This window comes from Cetorhinus maximus, chromosome 30 (assembly GCF_964194155.1).
Source record: "Cetorhinus maximus chromosome 30, sCetMax3.hap1.1, whole genome shotgun sequence".
Lineage (NCBI taxonomy): Eukaryota > Metazoa > Chordata > Chondrichthyes > Lamniformes > Cetorhinidae > Cetorhinus > Cetorhinus maximus.
In genome coordinates, this window is record NC_135908.1 from 11,566,234 (window position 1) to 11,593,297 (window position 27,064).

The 27,064-nt window shown below is 43.2% G+C and overlaps 1 protein-coding gene across 1 annotated transcript in view; it reads left to right on the plus strand.

Annotated features, from left to right (window-relative positions):
* The first annotated feature begins 13,095 nt into the window (after positions 1–13,095).
* The window catches only part of LOC144670075 (thrombospondin type-1 domain-containing protein 4-like), a 253,990-nt gene continuing 240,021 nt past the window's right edge, over positions 13,096–27,064 (plus strand). The window contains exon 1 of the mRNA XM_078532470.1: positions 13,096–13,310. The gene's annotated coding sequence lies outside the window, so the exon portion shown is untranslated. The remainder of the gene's footprint in view (positions 13,311–27,064) is intronic.

Below are 27,064 nucleotides of genomic sequence, written 5' to 3' on the forward strand. Positions count from 1 at the left end.
CGCCGCACTTAAGGAATGGTGTCAAGACTTTAATAAAGGGTAGTAAAAAAAATTTATGAGAATGGTACCAGGGATATGGGTCTTGCTATGTGGATGGACACGAGAAGAGCAGAGAAGGTTAAGGAGAGATATGATAGATTGATCAAAGTCTTGAAAGATTTTGATAGCATAAATAATGAGAAACAGTTTCTAGTAGGAGAAGAGTCAGTAACCAGAATACACAGACTCAAGACAACTGGCGAAAGAACCAGAGCGGAGGTAAGAACGTTGTTACAATCAGAAAAAGGTGGTGGGAGTAGACTCAATATTGAATTTAAAAAGGGAATTGGATAAATACTTGAAGGAGAAATTGAAGGGCTATAAGGAAAGAACAAGGGAATGAGGCTAATTGGTTAGTTCTTTCAAAGAGCCAGCGCAGGTCAATGGCCAAATGGCCTAATTCTGTTTTATATTTCCCAATGATAGTTTCATCAAAGCACTGACTAGTTTTAATAACCTGTAAACAAAGTTTGAAATGTTGAAATTTCTGCCCTGAACTTTCTCCATTCTAAAGAGAACAATCCCAGCTTCTCCAAGCACTCGAGATAATTGAAGTTCCTCACCCCTAGTAGCATCCTGATAAATCTCTGTACTCTCTCCAAGGCCTTGACATCCTTTCTAAAGTATGGCACCCAGAATTGTACACAATGCTCCAGCTAAGGCTTAACAAGTAATTGGTAAAAGTTTAGCATGACTTCCTTGTTTTTGTATTCAATGCTCTTTCCATGTGCCATGTGCTTTCTTAACCTCCCTTCCAACTTCATATATTTTTGAATGTGCACTCTCAGGTTCCTCTGCTTTTACATCTCATCAAAATAGTACCATTTGGATTATACTGCTTCCATGATGTACATCCCAAAGTGTGTGACTTCACACCTTTCACAGTAAATTTCATCAGCCATATTGTCTGCCCTTTTCTCCAGTCTGTTTATGTCCCCCCTGAAATCTGCTAGCATCCTCCTTACTACATTGCCAAGTTTTTTTTTTATCATCCAGAAACTCCAAAATTGTATTTCCTATACTCAAGTCAAGGTCATTTATGTATAACACGAAAAATAATGGTCCTAATACCAATCCCTAGGGAACCCCACTGCATACCTCTATCCAGTTAGAAAAACATTTGTTCATTATTACTGTTTTCTATCTCTTATCCAATTATGGATCCAACTTATCACAATTCCTTTAATTCCATGTGCTTCTATTTTCTGGAAATAAGCCCATCAAATGGCTTATGAAAGCCCTTACATACATTGCACCACATTCATGAACCCTCTGGTGTCAGCAGATCTATAAAATGTAGAATGAAAATATTTCTGTCTTAGCCCCAGACCTGTAGATCCATGACAACTACCTTGTTAAAGTCAGATGACAATGGATGGGAACACCACCTGAAAGTTCCCCTCCAAGTCACTCACCATCCTGACTCGGAAATATATCGCCGTTCGTTCACTGTCGCTGTGTCAAAATCCTGGAGCTCCCTTCCTAACAGCACTGTGGGTGTACCTACACCACATGGACTGCAGCGGTTCAAGAAGGCAGCTCACCACCACCTTCTCAAGGGCAACTAGGGATGGGCAATAAATGCTGGCCCAGCCAGCAAAGCCCACTTCCTGTGAATGAATTTTAAAAAAGGCTCACAATAGGATGTGGCAGCATCCTTTGATTTTTTAATATCGATTTCACACTTCCCACCAGCCTCTATTCACCTCATATACTCCAACAATCACATGTACACCCTTTAGGAGGATTTTTAACCTTTGACAAGTTTGGTGAGCAAATTGTCCATGCAACTTTAAGACTTTTTTGTTCTTTTTGTTATCTGATTCTTATCACCTGATGCCATTTGTACTTATCTAATACTGATGAGAAACATTGGGCAGAATTTTCCACTCCAGAGAGAAGTGCAGTAACGGGTGGCATAAGTGGCATGTTTCCACTGGGCGGCAGGGCAGGATATCGGGTCCAATTTTACTCTCAGAAGTTCATTAATTATACATCGGCAAGTAGTTTTCTGAATCACACGGCAGAGCAGGCACTGACTCATCTGCCCCACTGTCACTTACTGGGGTTGAAGATCCTGGCGCCATATTTAAACACCACCAGAACAAACATATTCACTCTCCGCAGCCCGGTTATGTGGACGAGCGACACTGAGATGGCCCCAAAGGACAAAAAGAGTGCTGCACCAAGGCTTAGCCACTGCTGCCTGGAGGCTTTAATCAGAGGTGTCCACCAGCACCGGGACTTTATCCAAGGGATGGATTCAGGAGGTCCACCAATTTCACCTCTCCAGCCTGGGAGGCGGTCGCAAAGGAGGTCAGCCCAGTGGGCAACCGCCAAAGAAATGCAATCCAGTGCAGGAATAAGACGAATGATCTCATCCGCACCACCAGGGTAAGTCAGCCTTCTGCTCACTTCAAACTCACACTCTCGTTATGGCATTATGTGTCACATAGCTCAGGATCTCACACAATATTAGCAGGGGAGATATCAGCATTTAATGGCTCATCACCAGCATCTCATCTATCATGTTGCACAAACATGATAGGGAGGGCTCAGCACACACAGCAGGCCTGCATGCATGCATCCCAGCCTCTAAATATGAGCGCATCAACATACGAATTAGGAGCAAGAGTAGGCCATCCTGCCCCCCGAGCCTGCTCCACCATTCAGTCGGATCATGGCTGATCTGATTTTAACCTCAATTCCACATCCCTGCCTACCCCGATAACCTTTCACCCCCTTGCTTATCAAGAATCAATCTACCTCTTCCCTTCAAATATCCAAATATGCTGCTTCCACTGCCTTTTGAAGAAGTCTCATGACCCTCTGAGAGAAAATATTTCTCCCCACCTCTGTTTTAAATGGGTGTCATGAAGCTATTAATGTATATAATATTTTGGAAAATATTTTCCTTTTAAAATAGAGGTTTAGTCTGCGGGTGTGTCTTAATTGGATTAAAGCCAGCTGGTCTGGGTGCTTTGAGGGGCACTAGTTTTGAGATGTAAGAGAGAGAGAGTGCATTTGCATTTTTTGAATAGAGCATTCAAGAAGTGGGGTGAAAACTTAATGCCTTTCTCACAGCTACCAAGCAATATGTTTATATTACTAATAAAGTTGTTACAATGAAAGGAGTTTCATTGTTAAAAGGTGAAGTTTGAAGAGTCTGGTGAGACAATGAGAATTTGAATTCAATCAGTGGTGGTAGGTATAACTTCAGCAGTTTTCCGGTGTGCAGAGCAGAGGCAATGTGAAGATCAAAAGGCAGCTGTAAGCCTCCAACTGGCTCCGCAGTGAAAAGAACCTCATTCTGAATTTGTAAGGTGAAAATGCTTTGCCTGGTGTCTGGTTAAGTCTATGGGTTGCTGTTGCCTTAATGGAGATTAGTTTGGGAATGTGTTAAAAATTATGATAGTAGTATTTTGTAGCCATGTGTATATGTATATTTTAACCTGTGTAAGTTAATAAAATGTTTCACTTAATTTAATGTTAAACCTCGAGATCTGGTGGTCTGAATCCTGAATTTAGAATCGCATCTCAAACAAAACACTTAAAATTATAGGTTATGACAGTTGTTTAAAGTTTCCCTCTGGGATTTTTAATAACTCCGCTTTACCAACTGCATCGGTCATAACAATGTGCGACCCCTTACTTTTAAACAGTGACCCTCAGTTCTAGATTCTCCCACAAGAGGAAACATCATTTCCACATTCACCCTATCAATATCCCTCATGATCTCATATGTCTCAATCAAGTTGCTTCTTACTCTTCTAAACTCCAGTGGATACAAGCCTAGTCTGTCCAACCTTTCCTCATAAGACAACCCACCCATTCTAGGTATTAGTCTAGTAAACCTTCTGGTCCATCCCTTCTTATCTCATTCCATCCATTTATCTTCATCCAGGCCAAGCTTGCCCACAACAGGAGGGAGAGATCCCAGATGGGAGGAGGGATGTCTGACATACTGGAGCTCACTCCCTTCGAGGAGAATGCCACTGAGTTGGTAGGGGAAGACAGGGATTGCTCCTGTGACAAGGTGAGATTGGCCTCTCCCAGCAAGCCAGTATGGATGAGCCCTCCATGAGTTGATCACATCCTGACATTCTCAGTGAGTGACATGCAATGTTGCATTCAGCATGCTTAGGAACTAAATCTATCTTCTTTCTCTTACTGGCACCAGCAGGCCCAGGATAGGGGTCCAGCAGACCCTCAGCCCCAGTCCCCCAGGCCACTTCAGAAGAGGATGCTGAGGATCCATTTGATGAAGATCCATCACTGCGTTCACCTGAACTCTCCACCAGCGCAGAGACACACACCTGGTGGGTCACAGATCTAGATTAGGCTCAGGGTCACATTCTGGGGAACACATCACTGACACGTCTCCACAGCAGTTGGAGGCAGTGACAGCCCAGGTCTCTCGCACTTGGAGAACTGCTGGAGAACAGGCATCGGTTAAGTGTGAGTCAGGTGATGAGTCTCTGGAAACGGCTATTGCAAACATGCTTGAGATGCAAGGACAGGTGGTGGAACATCAGACAAGAGGCAGCCAAATGGCTAGAGAGAAGAATGGAAGTGTCCATCCGCGTTCTGTCTGATATGGCTCCAACATGCGAATGCCTTGAGGTCTCCCTGGGAAGGGTGGCGGCTGCCTTGGAGACCTTGGTCCAGCAGGTTTTGCCGGATTTGCGCTTGGACCTGCACTCCATCGATCTAGGCATTGATGAGATCCATCAGGTGAGAGGGGGTCAGGGCAGGGGCCCTCAGGTGCCCAAAGCGAGGAGGACCATCAGCTGGACACCCTGGGGCCATCCACCCAGGTGACTCCGAAAGTGTCCAGCCGATCGCAATCCCTTCTGCCTGTGACTCCATCACCTCCAGCTCCACAGGCCGAGGAGGGTGCATCTGCCTCACCGCAGGAGACCCAAAGCAGTCTAGAGCCCTCCAGGCTTTGGGCCACCAGAGGATGCCCACCAACGTTATCACAGACAACAGGGATGTACCAGTCAGCAGACTGCCTCCACCTCTGTTGTGGATGTAGGGGATGAGCCAAGACATGACGGTAGGGTTAGAAAAATGAAGAAACATTGAGATCACTTTGGGGGCACGGGCATTCACTCACTGTATATATAATGCACCTTTATAAATGAATCACAAAAGGTTAGTATGCAGACACAGCAGGTAATTAGGAAAGCTAATAGAATGTTATCATTTATTGTGAGGGGAATTGATTACAAAAGTAGGGCGGCTATGCTTCAGTTGTACAGGGAATTGGTGAGACCACATCTGGAGTATTGTGTACAATATTGGTCTCCTTATTTAAAGAAAGATGTAAATATGTTGGAAGCAGTTCAGAGAAGGTTTACTAGATTAATACCAGGAATGGGCAGGTTGTCTTATGAGGAAAGGCTGGACTAGTTAGGCTTGTATCCACTGGAATTCAGAAGAGTAAGAGGCAACTTAATTGAAACCTTTATGATCCTGAGGGGTCTTGACAGAGTGGATGTGGAAAGGATGTTTCCTCTTGTGGGAGAATCTAGAACTAGGGGTCACTATTTAAAAATAAGGGGTCGCCCATTTAAAACAGAGATGAGGAAAAATTTTTACTCTCAGAAGGTTGTGAGTCTTTGGAACTCGCTTCCTCAAAAGACGGTGGAAGCAGAGTCTTTGAATATTTTTAAGGCAGAACTAGATAGATTCTTGATTAACAAGGGGGTGAAAGGTTATCGGGGTAGGTAGGAATGTGGGGTTGAGATTACATTCAGATGAGCCATGATTTTACTGAATGGTCTAGCAGGCTCGAGGGGCCCTACCTCTGCTCTTAATTCATATGTTCGTATGTTGTAAATACATTTGCTGTTCATGACAATGGTCTCATGATTTGAATGTGTCGTTCATACGCATCTCTATACCCTCTTATTGCGTTGGTGACCCAAGCTCCCACTCTGTGAATGCCTTCCTTTGTGAGCCTCAGATTCATGTGATGTTTAGTGGACTCATGTTAGTTACTCGTCCCTTGTGTTATGTCAGGGAGATGTGTCAAGCTCTTGCCTGAAAGTGTCTGCACATAGAGTTTGGAACCTTTATTCCTTACAAGACACCATAGAGTTACACGTGCTTATGTGCCTTGGAGGGTTACAAGTAATATTGTTTCATGAACAATGAGCTGTCTTCATAGCTTGTGTCTAAGCACAAGACCTGCAGCCATGACGGTCTCTACAACTATGTACGTATCTCTGTGGCCACAAGAAGTGTCTCATTCAGCTGACCATGACTGCATAATGTGTAGTCGGTGCAGGGTTTGGGCTGGTGTGCAGCCTCGCATTTGCAGCTTTGGCTGCAAACTTTCCAAAGTAGAGGGCCTCGTGATCTTTAAGGATTGCATCCAAGGTCGAATGCGGACCTTGCCTGCGATGCCATTGGTTATAAAGGCTTTCTGATCACTGGCATGGCACTAAGGGACAGGAGAAATGCACTTGGTTCCCCTTGCCTGGACCTTACTCCTCCTGGAACCTTGTGACTGTCAGTGTGTCACGGGCATGTCTTCTTCGTCATGCTGCTTCGAGGACATCATCTCGTAGAAGCTGACCCTCATCGCCCTCTTCAGGTTCCTGCCCTTCCAGGTCGTCATTGTCCGAGGCGTTCTTAGCCTCCTCCATATCTCGCTCTAGCAAGTGATCACCCCTTTGAAGTGCCAGGTTGTGCAGGGTGCAGCAGACCATGTTGACGCGGGAGACTATCTGTGAAGAGTACTGCAGAGCCCTACCTGAGCGGGCCAAACATCAGAAGCTCATCTTCAGGATGTCAATGGTCTGCTCAATGGTGGATTTCATTGTACAGTGCGCCATGTTATATCTCTCCTCCAACTCACTTTGAGGACGACACACAAGTGCCATGAGCCATCTTTTCAGCAGGTACCCCTTATCACCCGGCAGCCAACCCTGTAAGTGCTGCAGCCTTTCGAATATCTGAGACACCTCGGAGTGACTCAGGATGTAGGAGTCCTGGGGACTCCCAGGGTGCCTGGCACAAATGTGCATGATGTGCTACTGGTCACATACCAGCTGAGCGTTGGGGGAGTGGAACCCTTTCCTGTTAATGAAGATCAGGGGCTGCTACCATGGAGCTCTCAAAGCAACATGTGTGCAATCAATTGCGCCCTGTACTCTAGAGAAGCCTGAGATTGCTGCAAATTCCAGAAATTTAGAAGCCTGGCTAGCGTCATCCATTGTGAACTTTATATAATGATGAGCCTTACTGTAGAGGGCATCTGTCACCTCCTTTATACATTTATGTGTTGAAGACCGAGAGATGCTGTATAGGTCCCCTGTAGGTCCCTGGAATGAACCACTTGCAAATAAAATTGAGTGCAGTGATGACCTTAAGGGGCACTGGAAGTGGATGGCCTCCCAGTCCATGTGATGTTAAATCCTCCCGCAGAATGTGGCAAATATGAGCCACCACAGCTCTTGACAAGTGTAGACGTGTGCGGCACTGTCTCCCATTCAACTCCAAATAGAAAAGGCATCTTCAGTAGACCCTTGGTCGTGCCAGTCACCTCCATTGGATTGGTCTGACCTCCTTAGCCTCTGGGTCTTCTTGAGGCTCACCTGGACCATGCAACTTAGGTCTGGGCTCATCTTGAAGCTGTGCTAGATGGCACCGGGCCTTTCTTCTGCTCCTCAATTGGAACGCTGCCATCAAGAAGGTAGCATTGAGCGAAGCTTCCATTCTGCAATCCTCCTTCCAGGTACTGTACAGATAGATCCAAGAGATTAATGTAGAATGACCAACTATGGTAGACATCCCACTCGCAGCCAGAAAGTCACTGTCATGCCCTAGTGCTGCATCTGTGCCACTCACCTTTCCCTGTTCCAGCCTTACAGATGGCGGGCAGGCGAAAAGGCCTAGCGGCCTTAGCGCTTTTTAGAAAACCTCATCCATGGGCGGGTGAGATTTCCTAAAGCAAACAAAAACCAAATAAAAATTTCAAAACTTAATTAATGACATGTCCCTGCTCATGTGACAGATTCACACGAGGGGACATGTTTTATTACATTTTTAATTTCATTATTTTTTTAAACTCTTCATCCCCCCGAGGCAGCTCTGTGCCTCAGGGAGATTTTCATGCGTGAAGTTAGTGCTTGCCCTGCCAGCCCTCTTCCCCACACCCGCACAGACAGCACTGACCGCTACCGCTCGCGTTTCAGGCTGGGCCGGCCTTAATTGGCCCGCCAGTGTGAAATCGCCTTCCGGCCTCGATCGCGGGCAGCAGTCGGCTTCCCAACTGCCCCAGTCGAGCCCGCCGAACAAAGGCTAAATTCTGCCCCATAAGACCGTAAGATGTAGGAGCAGAAGTAGGCCATTCGGTCTATCGAGTCTGCTCCGCCATTCAAAGAGATCGTGGCTGATCTGATAGTCCTCAATTCCACTTTCCTGCCTTTTCCCCATAATCCTTGATCCCCTTACCGGTTAAGAATCTGTCTATCTCAGCCTTGAATATACTTAACGACCCAACTTCTACGGTAAAGAATTCCATAGATTCACTACCCTCTGAGAGAAGAAATTCCTCCTCATCTCTGTCGTATGGGTGATCCCTTACTCTGAGATTAAGTCCTCTGGTCCTAGACTCTCCCACAAGGGGAAACATCCTCTCAACATCTACCCTGTCAAGCTCCCTAAGAATCTTACATGTTTCAATAAGGTCGCCTCTCATTCTTCTAAATTCCAATGAGTACAGGCCCAACCTACTCACCCTCTCCTCATAAGAAAATTCCTCCATACCCTGGATCAACCTAGTGAACCTTCTCTGGACTGCCTTTAATGCCAGTATATCTTTCCTTAGATAAGGGGACCAAAACTGTTCACAGTATTCTAGGTATGATCTAACTAGTGCCTTGTATAGTTTTAGCAAGACTTCCCTATTTTTATACTCCATTCCTTTCGAAATAAAGGTCAGCATTCCATTTGCCTTCCCGATTACCTGTTGAACTTGTATGCTAGCTTTTTGTGATTCATGCATGAGGACCCCTAAATCTCTCTGCTGCTGCTTTCTGCAGTCTTTCTCCATTTAAATAATATTCAGCTCCTCCATTCTTCCTGCCAAAGTGCATAACCTCACATTTTCCCTCATTATATTCCATCTGCCAAGTTTTTGCCCATCCACTCTGCTTGATTATATTATGCACTTCTAAATGCATAATACATCCTTTATAATAGACTCCAACATTTTCCCAATGACAGAAGTTAAGCTAACTGGCCTATAGTTACCTGTTGTTTTTGTCTCCCTCCCTTTTTGAATAAGGGTGTTACATTGGTCATTCTCCAATCCTCTGGGACGTTTCCAGAATCTAAGAATTCTTGAAAGATTACCTCCAGTGCATGCACAATCTCTGTAGCTACTTCGTTTAATATCCTTGAATGCAACCCATCAGTCTAGGGGACTTATTGGCCTTTAGCCCCATTAGTTTCCCTATAACTTTTTCTCTAGTGATAGTTATTGTATTTATTTTCTCTCCCCCTTTTGCCCCTTAATTATTTAGTATTTTTGGAATGCTATCAGTGTCTTCTACCATGAAGATTGTTGCAATATATTTATTCAACTCCTCTGCCATTTCCTGGTTCCCTATTATTATTTAGCCAGCCCCATTCTCTAAGGGGCCTATGTTCACTTTGGCCTCTCTCTCTTTTACATATTTAAATAAGCTACTACTGTCCATTTTTATAGTAGTTGCTAGTTTACCCTCAAAGTTTATTTTCTCCCTCTTTATTCCTTTTTGGTCATCTTTTGTTGGTGTTTAAAATTTTCCCAATCCTCTGGCTTACCGCTAATCTTTGCCATATTGTATGTTTTTTATTTCAATTTGATACTATCCTTAACTTCCTTGGTTAACCATGGTTGGTTTATCGCCTTCCTAGAACCCTTCTTCCTCACTGGGATGTATCTTTGATGTGAGTCATGAACTATTTTCTTAAACGTCTGCCATTGTTCATCAACTGTCTTTTCTGTTAAACTCCTTTCCCCAGTCCACTCCAGCCAACTCTGCCCTCATTCCTTTGTAATTACCCTTATTTACGTTTAGCACAGTTGTTTCCAACCCAAGTTTCTTACTCTCAAACAATGCTAAATTCTACCATGTCACTGTTCCTAGGGAATATTTTACTCTGAGATCATTTATTAAACTTGCTTCATTACACATTACCAGATCCAAAATAGCCTGATCCCTGGTTGGACCCAAAACATATTGTTCTAGGAAACTGTCCCGAATACACTCTATGAATTTTTGCTCGTGGCTACTTCTACCAATTTGATTTTCCCAATCTACATGAAGATTAAAGTCACTATGATTAATGTACTGCCTTTTTTGCATGCCCTCATTATCTCCTGATTTATTCAATGTCCTACTGTATAGCTACTGTTAAGGGGCCTATAGACTACTCCCACCAGTGTCTTCTTCACCTTGTTATTTCTTACCTCCACCCATATGGATTCTACATCTTCTGATCCAAGATCATTTCTTGCTGTTGTACTTATTCCATCTCCCACTAACAAAGTTACCCCACCACCCTTTCTTTCCTGTCTGTCCTATCAAAAAGTCACATATCCCTGAATATTTAGTTCCCAGCTTTGATCTCCCTGCAACTATGTCTCCATATTGGCTATAAGATCATACCCATTAACCTCTATTTGTGCCTTTAATTCATTTATTTTGCTCTGAATACTACATGGATTTAAGTAAAGAGTCATTAATTTTGCCTTTTCGCCAATATTTTCTCCTTTGACCCTATTTGCTGTTTATTTTATGTTTGTACACTCTGTCCCTTCCTGTCACACTCTGGACACCATTACCTAAATAGCTGTCCTGCAATGCTGCCCTCTAAGCTTATGTATCCCCTCTCCAGAACCTCCCCCCGCTCTATTTAGTTTAAAGCCCTCTCTACAGCTCTAGTTATTCGGTTCACCGGGGCACTGGTTCCAGCATGGTTCAAGTGAAGCCCGTCCCACCGGAACAGCTCCCTTCTACCCCAGTACTGGTGCCAGTGCCCCATGAACTGAAACCCATTCCTCCCACACCAATCTTTGAGCCATGCATTCAATTGTTTGACTTTATTTACCCAATGCCAGTTTGCCTGTGTGGCTCAGATAGTAATCCCAAGATTATTACCTTGGAGGCTCTGCTTTTTGATTTAGCTCCTAACTGTTCAAATGCTTTCAGCAGAACCTCCTTTCTATTCCTATCAATGACAACTGGATCCCTCCCCTCCCACTCCAAGTTCTTCTCTAGCCCTGAGGAGATGTCCTTAACCTCGGCACTGGAAAGGCAACACAGCCTTTGCGACTCATGCTCATGGCTGCAGAGAACAGTATCTATCCACTTAATTATACTGTTTCCTACCACCACTACATTCCTATTTCCTCCCCCCACTTGAATGACTCACTGTACCATGGTGCCGTGGTCAGTTCACTCATCCTCCCTGCAGTCCCCGCTCTCGCCCACACAGCTTGCAAGAACATCTTATCTGTTGACAATACACTATCTATTATGTTGAGATTATTGTGTCCTGATCATTTATCAGGAGTACTGAACAGAGGAGTAGCTCACAATGTGAGTATTAAACATTAGGATATCAGAAATATCTCTCAGACATCAACGAGATTGTTTTGCACTTGGATTTTTTATTGGCCTAAATCTTCCTGTCTCCGGATCGTCAGAGACCAGAGATGCGTGTTGGGACCCTGCCTGCCACCTACCATCCCACCCACCTACTACTTCACCCACCTTTCTCATGTACCCACCTTATCACCCGACCCATCCATTCATCCATTCACTAACATTCAAAGACTGGACATTTAAACTTACCATATGGCAGCTAATACTGTAAAAAGAGGGCATGACCAAAGGGTCGCTGCGCTCTGCATTTCTGGTAAAGCTGGGCTCGGAAGGTCCTGGCAAGAACTGTGGAGCAGCACCAAATTAAGGGAAACAATGTGCCGGAAAATCAACTGACTCTGCGCTCCGGACCAGGGGATGAAAATCTGGGTCACTCTGTTTCTCTCTCCATAGATGCTGCCAGACCTGCTGAGTATTTCCAACATTTTCTATTTTTATTCTTGTGAACAACACATCACTTACCCATATAAAATATCATCTGATGATGATTGCCACTCCTCAGGAGATCTGGCCAAAGGAACACAAATGAAAGTATGAGCATACATTAGCCACTATTGCAACACTGCTAAAATCCTAGTGCTTAGCAGATTGGCAAGAGTTACAGATGAATCTTTTGGATATCGACTGCATATAAACTAGGGTTGCCAACTTGGGTTGTATGTAGTCCTGGAGATTCCACCACATGATCTCTAGCTGCCAACTGCCCCACCTAAAATGCCCAGCATGGATCATCTGACACCTCCACCCTTATCAACACACTGCCTTCCAATGCCAGAGTGTAGTATAAATTGTTGCTCCCTTTGAAATTTGGTATTCTTGCAACTGCCTTGAGGAGTGCGATACAAAAAGCTTCATCAGCATGTCTCTTTTTTCACCAATACTCAAGTTCTGTCCTACATAGCAACCATCTAATAACTAAAAGTGCCCAAAGGAAATGAAAACAACATACACTTTTTTTTTTAATGTCCCCATGATTTTTTTTTGTGCTGGAGATTCATCTTTAGCCTCCAAGCCCCCAAACCTGGAGAGTTGGTAACCCTAAAACACCTACCTCGAACACAAAATAAGGAACCATCAGAACTTATGGTACACATGGGAAGCCATGAAAAGTTTGAGGTCGGGGTGGGGAAATTACTGATACAGGTTACAAGGTGCCTCCTCACACGTCCACTGTTCTCAAATGCAGCGCAGCCCTTTCCCCCCCACCCCCTTCTGAGACTCATCAGCCTGGGCTTTGTTGGGGGGAGGGGGGGGGGTCCTGATGCTGGGTGAAGCTGCTGCCTCCAGCGGGGTGGGGGCTATCAACCCTCTCATGAAGCGGCGGCTGTTGCGTTGTGCTTTCGGTGCCCGCCAGAGGGCAACGGCAGCCGGGTCCAGAAGCAGAAGTAGACCAGGGAGGAGAGAGACAGAGAGAGTTAGTTAGTTAGTTGCGAGTGGAGAATCAAGCGTGTGTCCCGCATATTGGCGCTGGGAACCCAGTTGGCACAAGCTGAGCACAAGAAGTGTTGAAGAGCATCAACAGCAACAGCAACAGCAGCAGCTCATCCTCCAGAACTGGATAGAAGTAAATGCCCGGGACCTGAACCCTGATGATCAGCCCAGGTAGAGAGAGAGAGAGAGAGATTATTATTCATGGCAACAATAAAAAAAAAGTTTGTTTAAAAAAAAAAAGTTTTGCGGGAACTCAGCCGTGATTTTTTTTCCCCCCAGAAATGAGGTTCTCCCTAACCCCCACCCCCCACCCACAGCTGCTCCTAACTTTCTTCTGAGAAAGTTGGCGTGAAGGTCCCGGGACATCCTCTCTGACAGCTCCCGGAGCTCAGGTCCCAGGTTCCGCCAAAAGGAAACAGTTTTTCTCAGTGGACGCTGGCATCCAGGACAGGGGTCGGGACGTCTGCCTGGACTTTCATGTCTGGTGCTCATGAGGCGCTCCATCCTTTGCGATGGGAGATCCTACCAAACGGATTTTTAAGTACAATGATCCACCCCTGATTCTTCCTGTCCTGAGATCGGCAGTCGGGGTTTATCATTCGTCCCTTTGTTATCTTCGTCTCAATGTGAGGCGATCGGAAAGAAATTAGATGGTGGAACTAATCGTTGCGAAGTTTTCCACTCAAAATGTTAACCTGCCTCTCCCTTGAGAGTCCCCTGTCCACCCCACAACGGCAGCAAGTCCAAAATTTCATCTCTGCCCTGTGTTTAGTTCGCATGTATGTCTCTGCTGGGACCCAGAGCTGGTTTCAGTGTCTTTGAGGAGGGTTTAAAAAAAAAGTAAATGTATCTTAAGTTTGCTGATGATTACCAAGCTGGGTGGAAAGGTAAACTGCGGGGAGGAGAGAGAGAGACAGAGGCTGCAAAGAGATGTTAAATGAGTGGGCAAGAAGGTAGCAGATGGAGTATAATGTGGGGATGGTGTGAAGTTATTCACTGGTAGAAAGAATGGAAAAGCAGAATCTTTTTAAAGGTGTGAAACTTGTAAATGTTCGTGGTGACTTGGGTACGTTCATATGAGAAGTCTGACCTCGGTCGTGGGCAAATTATTAGAATAAATTCTGAGGGTCAGGATGAACTGTCATTTAGAAAGGCAAGGATTAACCAAGGATAGTCAACATAGACTTGTTAGGGGAAGACCTCGTCTGACTCATTTGATTAATTTTTTTTTGAGGAAGTAACAAAGAGGATTGATGAGGGTAATGCAGTTGGTGTGGCCTACATGAAATTCTGCAAGGTTTTTGACAAGGTCTACATGGCAGATTGATTAAAAAAAAACAAAAAAACCCACGGGATCCAGGGGAATGTAAGAAGCTGGATACAAAATTGGCTCAGTGGCAGGAAACAAAGGATAATTGTTGATGTTTCTTGTGACTGGAAGGCTGTTTCCAGCAGGGTTCCACAGGGCTCAGTACAAGGCCCCCTGCTTTTTATGGTATATATTAATGATTTGGACTTAAATGTAGGGGGCATGATCAAGAAGTTTGCAGACGACACAAAAATTGGCCGCGTGGTTGATGGTGAGGAGGATAGCTGCAGACTGCAGGAAGATATCAACAGACTGCTCAGGTGGGCAGAAAAGTGACAAATGGACTTCAACCCAGAGAAATGTGAGGTGATGCGTTTGGGGAGGTCAAACAAGGCAATGGAATTCACAGTAAATGGGCGGGCACCGAGAGGTGTAAAGTGAGGGGCCTTGGAGCGAATATCCGCGGATCCTTGAAGGTAGCTGGACAGGTCGATAATGACAATGTTAGAAATGCAGGTCCCTTTAAGAGTAAACTGGGACAAGATTCAGAGTGACTTAAGAGCAGGTGATGCTCATTGAAGCCTGGACTTAAGAGCTGGGTTTTTCCCCAGTAGCGGAGTTTGCTTCTGGACAGGGAGAGAAGCCAGAAGGGTAGAGTGGAAGCTGGTATGAGTACTGAAATATAGTTGAACATTAAAACAGTTGCGATTCACATAATGTCTTCTGCTGCCTCACTCAGTAAACGAATATTCATCTATTAAGCAGATAATGTGGTTAAGAAGGAACATGGAATCCTTTCATTCATTAGCTTAGGCATGAGAATATAAGAGCAGGGAGATTATGCTGGAACTATATAAAACATTCGTTAGGTCACAACTTGAGCACTGTGTGCAGTTCTGGTCACCTCACTACAGAAAGGATGTAATTGCACTAGAGAGGGTACAGAGCAGACTTACGAGGATGTTGCCAGAACTGGAAAATTGCACCTATGAGGAAAGATTGGATAGGCTGGGGTTGTTCTCTTTGGAACAGAGGAGGCTGAGGGGTGAATTGATTGGGATGTATAAAATTGTGAGGAGCATGGATGGAGTGGATGAAGCCTGTCTACTTTAGCAGAGAGGTCAGTGACTAGGGGTTGGCAGAAAGCTTAGAGGGGAGATGAAGAAATTATTTTTCACCCAGAGAGTTGTGTGGGGGTCTGGAACTCACTGCCTGAAAGGGTAGCAGAGACAGAAACCCTCAACTCATTTAAAAGGTATCTGGAGATGCAGCTCAAGTATTGTAACCTGCAGGACTACGGACCAATCGCTGGAAAGTGGGATTGGTCTGGGTGACTCGCTTTTTAGCGATGCAGACATGATTGGCCAAGTGGTCTCTTTCTGTGCTATACACTTACTATGATTCCAGGAAACACAAAGTTAGTGTTCAGCTACAGCAGCAATTAGGAAGACAAATGGCCACATTGACCTTTATTGCAAGGGGATTGGATTACAGGAATAAAGAAGTATTGCTACAATTGTACAGGGAATTGGTGAGACCACACCTGGAATACTGTGTGCAATTTTGGTCTCCAGATTTAAGGAAGGGCATACTTGCATTGGAGGCGGTACAGTGAAGGCTCACTAAATTGGTCCCAGGGACGAAGGCGTTGTCCTTTGATGAGAGGCTGACTAAATTGGGGCTATATTCTCTGAAGCTTAGAAGAATAAGGGGCGATCTCATTGAAACATACAAGATTCTGAGGCAGCTTGATAGGCTGGATGCTGAGAGATTGTTTCTGCTGGTTGGGGAATCAAAAACACAGGGGCACAGTCTCAGGATAAGGGGCCAATCATTTCGGACTGAGATGAGGAGAAATTTCTACACCCATAGGGTTGTGAATCTTTGGAATTCACTACCCCAGAGGGCCGTGTATGCTTAATCATTGAATATGTTTAAGGCTGGGGCAGACGGATTTTTGGTCTCTAAGGGAATCAAGGGATGGACGAGCGGGTTGGAAAGCGGAGTTGAGGCCCAAGATGAGCCATGATCATATTGAGTGGCAGAACAGGTTCAAAGGGCATTATGGTCTATGCCTGCTCCTATTTCCTGTGTAAGTAAATTCAACCACTTCAAATCACTGTCTAGTGATTTCTGCTGGAAAGTAGGTTGAACATTGTGTAACAGAAAAAAAAACCTGCATTTATATTATGCTTTTCAAGACCACCGTGCAGACATCCTATAGTGCAATACAGCCAATGAAGTATTTTTGAAACGTAGTCACTGTTGTAACACAGGAAACGTGAGGCTAATGCTCACGACGTAGGTTTGAATCCCACCACGGCAGCAGGTGGAATTTAAATTCAGTTAATAAATCTGGAATTAAATAGCTAGTCTTGGTAATAGTGAACAGGAAATCATTGTCAACTGTCATAGAGAACCATCTGGTTCACTAATGCCCTTTAGGGAAGGACATTTCCTGACCTTACCCGGTCTGGTCTATATGTGACTCCAGATCGAGGGCAATGTGGTTAACTCTTAAATGCCCTCTGAAATGACCTAGCAAGCCACTCAGTTGTATCAAACTGTTACAAAGCCTAAAAAAAAAGTATTCAACTGGAAGGATCACCCACCATCAATCTAGGCATCGAATGACAATGGCAAACCCAGCCCTGCTGATGCTGCAAAGTCCTTCTTGCTAACCTCTGGGGGCTTGTGCCAAAATTGGGACAGCTGTCCCACAGACTAGTCAAGCAACAGCCTGACTCATGGGATCATAATTTATAGACAATGTCCTAGACAACTCCATCACCATCCCTGGGTATGTCCTGTCCCACTGACAGGACAGACCTACCAGAGGTGGTGGCACAGTGGTATACAGTCGAGAGGGAGTTCTCAACATTGACTCTGGACCCCATGAAGCCTCTTGGCATCAGGTCAAACATGGGCAAGGAAACCCACTGCTGATTACCACCAACCACCGCTCCCCCCCTCCCACTCAGCTGGATGATCAGTCCTCCTCCATGTTGAATATCATTTGAAAAAGGTGAGGCAAGGGTACAGAATGTACTCTGGGTGGGGGACTTCAACGTCCATCACCAAGAGTGGCTCGGTAGCACCACTACTGATCAAGCTGGCCAAGTCGTAAAGGACATAGCCGCTAGACTTGATCTGTGGCAGGTTGTGAGGGAACCAACAAGAGGGAAAAACCTACTTGACCTTGTCCTCACCTGTCGCAGATGCACCTGTCCATGATAATATTGGTAGGACAGTCTTGGCCGCCTTCTGCCAACCGTAAAACTGGCAAGGTCAGGAGCAGGTGAGTAAGTGGGCAGGAAAGTCACCTGCAGAATTTTACAGGTGTTCCACTTGCAATGCTGCCAGTGAGGAACCATAAAATTCTGCCCTATGATTCAATGCATGAAGACTGAGGATATGGCTAAGGTATACCAAATTAGTACTTTGCATCTGTCTTTACAAAGGAAGAAGATGCTGCCAAAGCCATAGTGAAGAATGAAGTAATTCTGAGATACTGAATAGGCTAAAAGTTGATAAAGAGGAGGTATTAGAAAGGCTGTACATAGTTGATAAATCACCAGGACGGGATGAGATTCATCTAAGGATGTTGAAGGAAGTAAGTGCAGAAATTGCAGAGACGTTGACCATGATCTTCCAATCCTCCTTAGGTTTGCCACAGAATTGGAGAATTGCAAGTGTTACACCCTTTTTCAAAACAGGGTGTAAGGATAAACCCATCAACTACAGGCCAGTGAGTTTAACATAAAGAAAGCTTTTAGAACCGATTATCCAGATCAAATTTAGAAGTCCACTTTGAGTAGGGTAATTAATTAAGGAAAGCCAGAATGGATTTGTTGAAGGCAAGTCGTGTTTAACTAACTTGACTGATGAGATAACAGAGACGCTGATTGAAGCTAATATGGTTGGTATGGTGTATACTGTTAAGAAAAGCATACTTATCTTTGGAGGTCAGGAACTCTGGTTCCTGATGAACCTTGGGCCTTCCACACATGCACCATTGTAATGAGTGTATCCCAGGGAGCAGGACACGGGAGGGAGACAGGGAGAAGGTTCCAAATCACGGAGGGGGATAGGGAGAGGTCCCAAAAGGTAGTCCCAGATAAGGGATGAAGACAGGGGACAGGAAAAGGTCTCATTAAGAGAAAGGAGCAGGAATATCAGAATTAAAAAAAGAGTTGCATGGGAGCAGATTTTAAGTGAACTGGGCACGTGAGAAGCCCTGAAGATCCAAGAAGGCGAAGGTTGGTGACTCTGTGCTGTGAGCTGCTGAGGCAAAGGTATCCCTTTGGAGCAGTGGTGTTGTGCTTGGCACGGCTGAAGATCTGAAATTGTGCTTGGAAGGTGAATCTTTAGTGTACGCGGAGATCCAGGGGAAAGGAATATTGGAAGGCAAGATTGATACCCTGTGAGGTGAGCCATTGTTGAAGCTGTCCAAGCGGAAGTGACTTTTGGAGAGAATTTCAAATTGAGATCTTCAAATGTGAAGCTTGGAAACCCTCAGGAGAAAAACAAAGTTTCAGTGAGATTGGTTGGCAGTATGACAAATGTCTGGGTGTGTTGTTGAGAAATTCACAGAATTGTATTTGGTCACATCTGCCATCCATTGTGTCGTATGTCTGACCACAGTTCCCTTGTTAATTCACACGTACTGCATACTTACCCTGAGTGTTAGAGTAATAAGGTAGATATTGTAAATTGTTTTTATCTTTCTGAATCTGTAAAGTTTATTTTTGTTTGTTTAAAACCCATGGAATCTTGTGGCTTTATTCCCTTAGCAAGCATCTTGAATCTCAAACTTCATCTACTTTAAACAAAACCCTGACCGATTTTCCCCCACGACCCAGGGTTTGGCCAAGGATCATAACTTGAGGGCTCGTCCAGGATCTTGAATCCACAGACAAATACAAGTGCCAATATTTTCTGAGGTTAAGGATTATAAGATTTCTATGATGAATTTTACTATACTGATTGAAAAGTAGAATGGCTTTGTCAATTGCTAAGACTTTTCTGAAAAGGGAAGACCTATCCCTGAGTGATTTGCAACAATTAACCAAGGCTGGATTAATTGCATTAGAGGAAAAGTTAGAGTTAGAATTAAAAACAGGGGCTAAGAAATCAGAAATGATTGAGGTAATGTCATAGCATCTGAGATTGGAAGAAGGAAAGTGAATCCAGATAGCAATTCAGTTGAATTAGTTAGGATTCAGTTGCAGATGAAGCAACTTGAGATGGAAAAAGAAATGAAAAAACTTGAACTTGAAAGAGCAAAATAAATAGAAATGAAAAAGCTTGAATTAGAAAAAGGGGAAAAAGAACGAAAGAAATGGAAATGCAAAAGCTTGAGCTTGAGTTTCAAAGAAAAAAAGAAATAAGAGAGCATGAATTGGCTAAAGAAAAGCTTGGGTTACAGAGCGAAAGAGAGTCTACTAGTTCGGATGAGGGATCAAGTCCCATTTGTGCTTTGATATAACAAAGAGTCTTTCGTCTGTTGCCTAACTTCAGCGAAGGCGAGTTGAGAGATATTTTATCTTGTTTGAAAAGGTGGCTACAAAGCTAAAGTGGCCAAAGGACACATGGACTCTCAGTTTGCAAAGTGTTTTGGTCGGGAAGGCGATGGGTGTTTATTCCAGTCTTTCAGAAGAACAATCTTCAGATTATGAGGTAGTTAAAACTGCAGTATTTAATGCTTCTAAGCTTGACTCTGAAGCATATCAGTTGAAATTTCAGACCATATAGAAAAGACTGAATGAAACATTTGTAGAATTTGACAGGGAAAAGAAATGCTGTGGGACCAGTGGTTTCGATCACTAAAGTTAGAAAGAAATTTTGAGAATGTGAGGGAGCTAATGATAATAATAGAATTTCAAAATAATATCCCAGTTGCTATTAGATCACACTTGGAAGAACGTAGCCTAAGGTACAAGAAGCGGCGGTTCTGGCAGATGAGTGTGATATATTACATAGGTAGCTAGGGGGCAGTAGATCTCCATCTGTAAACTCACAGGGAAGCTGGAGGAACAAAAAAGAGCCTAGCTTTATGGAGGAAGGAGAAGATGATCCAGTCAAGATAAATGATAGTGTAGAAGGTAAAAGTGATGCAAAGAAACCAGTATGCTTTTATTGCTGTAAGACCGGGCATCTCAAAGCCCATTGTTGGAAGCTGAACGGTAAACTGGTAGCAGTAATAGGAATGCTTAAGGAGTCTTTAGAAAAGGCTGTATTGGAAAAAGAAATGGGATGTTAAAACAATGGCACTAGTGCAAGTAACAGAGACCCCCACAGAGAAAATTGCTTGTGAGGAACCCAGCGCTTCTAATGTTTTTACAGTAGGAGTAGAGAGAACTGGAAAAGATTATGAGGGGTTTATATTAGAAGGGGAAGTCACTCCATTTTTGTACAAGAAAGAGCCCAGAAAAATTGTTATCCTGAGAGATACTAGTTCAGCTCTGAGCTTATTGGTAGTAAAGAATTTGGACGTTTCTTTAGCAATTTCACTGCATCAGAATGTATCAATACAGGGTATTGAGCAGAAGTATGTGTCTTATCCATTGCATAGAATAAAGTTAAGTTGTGCTCTGATGAAGGGGCCTTGTGTATTTGGAATTATTCCAAAATTACCTATTGCAAATGTAGTCTTTATACTGGTGGGCAGTGTAGTTTTTCCACAACCTGGGATGGAGTGTCATAGTTCCGAAGTTGTTCCAGTGAATGGAAACTCCTTGCCCGATTGTGACCCAGTTGAGTGAAGAACTGATCCAAATAACAATACTGATGTATCGACCAAGGCAACGGATTGCACAGTAGCAACAGAAAGGCCTGCAGAATTGAAAACTAATAATTGTTAACGGAAAAGATCGAAACTGCAAAATGGTCTGGAAGGGTCAATGATCAAGGACACTGAATTACAAGTGCTTGCCAGTGTTGACACAGCCCAGGTACAGCAGCAGGAATCCAGGCAAGTGGACAGTTCACAAAAGACCACTTCAAACCTGCAGAGGAGTGGAATGATATGGATCGTGAATTGTGTGAAAGAGTTGAAATATTGGAATGAACCATAAAAATCCAGAGTGAGGAAGTGGTTGATGTTGCTCGAAGAGAATTAAGACAGACCCATTTGGAATGGGATCAGGAGAAATGACAAGATCTTAAATTGTTCGAAGGTAAAACCAGACAGCAGTATGAAACCCTTTAAAACGTCTCAATAACATCTTTGAAATGGCTAAAAGAGGTCTTGATCAGAGGAGAAATGAGTTGCCAATGCACAAAGAAACCACTTTGACCTAATTATCTCAAAATAAGAATTTACCATGTCGGAAAATTAGCTTGAAGATGGAATTACACCTACAGCTAACAAAAAGGAGGACAATTGGGCCATGGACTTAAGCAAAATCTTCTTTGCCGAGTTAAAACTAGGAATAAGAGAAAAAAGAAATGCAAAAGTTGACTTATGGTAATTCTATGAAGTTTAAATTCTGCTAATCCTATGTGTTACATGCATTGGCTTTTGTTTTGGTTAAACCTCGTTATTGTACAATGCGACATAAGTAATTTGTGAAACAAAATGAGAACTTTATCTGTATAGTATGCAATAAGCTATTTGTTAGAAGTTTGTTAAGTTCTTGTAAAGAAAGTGTAAAGCCATTGTAAAGAAACCTTCACAGTGGTGAAGCATTCTTTCTTCCAAGGAAAAATATGTTAAGAAACCTCTACTCATCTTAGGAGGTCGGGAACTCCGGTTTCCAGTGAATCTTGGGTCTCCCGCACATGTGTGGCTGGGAACTGGCCACAAGTGCAGTTGGTTTGTTTTTTCATGTTATTTGGGCCGTGGACTGGCCCTGCACAGAAGAAAGAAGGGAAATGGTATGAAAAGGCAGGTCAGATGACCTGATACAGAGTCGCCATTGTAGTGAATGTGTCCCAGGGAGCAGGACACTGGAGGGGGGACAAGGAGAAGGTCACAAACCAGGGATGGGGACAGGCAGAGGTCCCGAAAGGTAGTCCCAGGGAAGGAATGAGGACAGGGGACAGGAATAAGTACCATTAAGACAGGTTAAAAGAAAGGAGCAAAGAAATAGGTTCCAAATTAAAGAAAGAGCAGACTTTAAGCAAAATGGGCACAAGAGAAGCCCTGTAGATCCAAGAAGGCAGCCGTAGGTTGATAACTCCATACTGCGGGCTGCTGGGGAAAAGGTACCCCTTTGGAGCAATGGTGTTCTGCTTGGCATGGCCAAAGATCTGAAATTGTGTTTGGAAGCTCAAGTATACTCGGGAGCCATAGGAAAGGAATCTTGGAAGGCAAAATTGAAACCCTGTGAGGTGGGCCATTGTCAAATCCGTCCAAGTGGGAATAACTTTTGGAGATAATTCCAAGGCAAAATCTTCAAATGTAAATATTGGATACCCTCAGGAGAAGGATAATGTTTCAGTGAGATTGGTTGGCTCATGATGTGACAAATGTTTGGGTGGGTTGTTGAGGAATCCATGGAATTGGGTCTGGTCACATCTGTCATTTATTATGTCGCATAGTATGTCTGACCACAATTCTCCTGTTAATTCGCATGTACTTCATAGTTACCCTGAATGTTAGAGTATAAGATAGATACTGTAAATTGTTTTATCTTTCTGAGCTTGCATAGTTGAGTTTGTTTTTGTTTGTTCAAAACTCGTGGAACCTTGTGGCTTTTGTAAGAAAGTAAGCATCATGAATCTTGAACTTTATCTACTTTAAACAAAACGTTATTGGTCCCTGACTGGATCTCCCTCCATGACCAGAGGTCTGGCCAAGAATCATAACGATATGGACTTCCAAAAGGTATTGGATAAAATAGGGCAACAATATTTGGGGACTTCAATTACCTTTCCCTTCAACTGGGATATGAACAGTATAGAAGGCACAGAGGGCACAAAGTTCTTGAACTGCATTCCAGAGAACTTTTATAGCCAGCACGTAACAAGCCCCATGAGAGGGAGAGCAATTCCAGGAAATGAAGCCGGGCAAGTGGATGAAGTAGCAGTGGGTAACCATTTTGGGGATAGTGACCATAGTACAGTGAGGTTTAGCATCACCATGGAAAAGGATAAAGATAGCACAGGAGTAAAAGTTCTAAATTGGGGAAAGACAAATTTTACAAAGCTGAGGGGTGGTCTGGCAAAAATGAACTGGCTACGGCTTCTTGAAGGGAAATCAGTGACACACCAGCGCAAGGCATTCAAAAGCAAGATTCTGTGGGCACAACGTATACATGTCCCCACAAAGCAAAAGGGCAAATCTGGGGCCCCCTGGTTATCTAGAAGCATACAAGGTAAGATAAAGCAGAAAAAGTAAGCTTCTGACGGTCACAAAAAGCTTAACACTGTAGAAAGCCTAGAGGAGTATAGAAAGTAGAGGGGTGAGGTAAAAAAGGGAATTAGGAAAGCAAAGCGAAGATATGAAAAAGTATTGGCAGGTATAATCAAATAAAACCCAAAGATATTTTACCAGTACATTAAGAGCAAGAGAATAATAAAGGCAAAGGTAGGGCCTATCAGAGATGCACATGGTACCTTGTGCACTGATGCTGAAGATGTGGGCAGGGTTCTCAAAGAACACTTTGTCTGTGTCTTCACTAAGAAGAGGGATGATGCAGATATTCTAGTTAGAGGAGGAGTGTGAAATATTAGATACAATAAGCATAGTGAGAGAGGAAGTACTGGAGGGACTGACATCCTTGTGGTTGGATTAATCACCAGTGCCAGATGGATTGTATCCCAGGCTGTTGAAGGAAGCCAGGGTGGTAACAGCGGATGCTCTGAGGGTCATTTTCCAATCCTCACTAGATACAGGTGAGGTACCAGAGGATTGGAAGTCTGCGAATGTTATACCATTATTTAAAAAGGCTGCGAGGGATAGGCCTAGTAATTATAGGCCGGTCAATTGGAATCAATTCTGAGAGACGGGATAAACAGTCACTTAGAAAGGAACGGACTAATCAGGGATATCAGCATGGCTTTGTTAAGGGAAGGTAGTGTCTTACCAATTTAATCAATTTTTTTCAGGAAGTAACAAGTAGGATTGATGAGGGTAGTGCAGTGGATGTTGTCTACATGGATTTTAATAAGGTATTTGACAAGATCCGTGTCATGAAAATGTGATAATTTTCATAATTTATTGTGATTTATTGTAAAGGTAGGTTAATAGTGGGGCTTGGTTTAGTTTCTTTGTGTGGATGCGTGTGTGGGGGATTTAGTTGAATTAGAGACAGCTAGTCTGGAGCTTTTGAGTGTTCAAAAAGGAAGCTAGATTTGAAATGGTAAATATGTAAACATGGCTGAAGGTGTGAGGACCATTTGCATTTTTAGATAAACCAGAGTAGTGAATTTCAAAGAGAATTTCAAGGTGTTACACCTAGCCATAAGAGTCTAAGCCAAACAGTGTGTTTAATTTTCCCAAAGACTACTGATAATATGAGTACTATCAAACATTTATATTAAGGAAAAAGCGAAGTTGCAAAGACATATTAGAACAATGGGATTTACATTAACAAGGGAGAAACATGTATAAAGGAACTGAGGTTATGTGTAAGGAGAAGGCATTCTAAGATCTAACAAGTGTGAACAGCCTCCAGCCTCTAGGTATCAAGTTGCTGTCTACAGGAACCAAAGTTAAGTTTCAACTGCTGGCTATGAATAAAGAGACAACAGAAGGTGCAGAAGGACTTATTTCCAGACCAGAACCCAGTGGGGTGATCTTTAAATTTGTACACGCTCTTCCAAAGTTTGAAGAAAGAGATGTTGAAGCATTCTTTATTTAATTTGAGAAGATAGCTAAACAGATGAAATGGCCATGGGAAAACTGGACATTTTTGTTACAATCCAGGTTGGTGGGTAGAGCACATGAGGTTTATGCTTCACTGTCAGGAGAAGTTTCGGTGAACTATGATGTGGTTAAAAAATGGCTATTTTGAGTGCATACGAGTTGGTTCCTCAAAATAAAAAAAGCCTGGGCAAAGTTATATTGAGTTTGAGAGAGTAGAATAAAGTAATTTTGACCGGTGGATACAGGCATTATAGATAGAGATGATGTATTGATGTATGCAGCTCTTAGAGAAGTAATTCTTTTGGAAGAATTTAAAGATTCAATTACTTCGGTAGTGAGCACTCATGTAGAGGAACAGAGGATTGAAACGGTAAGAGAAGCAGCAGAGATAGCAGATGATTATGAGTTATTACATAGAGCTAAACCTTCTTTCTGTCACCCTTTTAAATCAGAGAAGGATAGAAAATGGGAAGGTGAGAGGAAGGTGGATAGTCAGAGAAGAGAAGGAATAGGTGGAAATTCCCAGGAAGTTTTTTTCCTCAGAATAGAAAGGAAGGTGCTGAGAGTAGAAGTGACACTTGAAAATTGAGGTGTTTTCTTTGTAATGTAGTTGGACACATAGAGTCAGTGTGATGGAAATTACGGGGAAAATCTGTTGGGATTATTAGGATGCAGAAAAGTTCTGGAAGTAAAAGTACTGGGGTTCTGAGGTTCAGGCACAGGAAAAACTAATTTTTTTTACAATATATGGTTTATCTAAAGAAATGCCATCAGATCAGGATTCAAATTTCATGTCAGTGTTTAAGGAAGTAATAAACAGTTTGAGGGTAAAACAGTTTAAGTCCATAGCTTACCATCCTAAGTCATGAGGGGCTTTGGAAAGATGGCATCAAACTTTAAAAGCTATGATAAGGGTGTATAGTCAGGACTGCCCACTGGATTGGGATAGGGGAATTCCACTCCTGTTATTTGCTATTAGGGACGCTCTTAATGCATTGACTAGTTTTAGTCCTTTCAAACTAGTTTATGGTCATGACGTAAGGGGACCACTGAAATTGACTCATGAGGAATTGGTGGATTAATCTCCTGGATTATGTATCAAACTTCAGAGAAATATTGGACAGAGCATGTGAGTTGGCTAGGGAACATTTAAAGATATCACAGCAAGTGATGAAAGTGAAGACAGATAGGAAAGCTACGTCTCATAGTTCTGTTGCTGAGGAAAAAGTGCTAGTTCATGACACTCCCCTCCTTACTGGAAAATGAACTGTCGCAATTTAAAAAGACGGCTTCATTTTCTTAACCCATCTTACATTACCTCCTGTACTTATCTATATATTCACGCTATTACATTACCAAGTAATTGCAGGACTGAACCATTGTGGTGTTTATATTGACAACTTGATAGTTTTCAGTCAAACATGGAAGGAGCATTTACAACATCTGGAAGAATTGTTTTGTCGATTACAAGGAACTAATTTGGTAATGAACTTGGCTAAAAGTGAATTTGCAAAAGTGTAAGTTACGTATCTAGGCCATACCATTGGACATGGTAACGTGGCTCCGAGAGATGTGAAAGTCAAAGCTATCATCGATGTCTCTGTGCCTACAACAAAATGAGAAGTTTTGAGATTTCTGGGCATGAGTGGGTTTTACTAGAAATTTGTGCCAAATTTTAGTATTGTGGTTGCTCCATTGACTGAACTATTAAAAAGGGACAAGAAGTTTCAATGGACACAGGAGCGTTAGAAGGCATTTGGCAGTTTGAAAACTGTATTGACTATGACACCAGTTTTGGCAGTA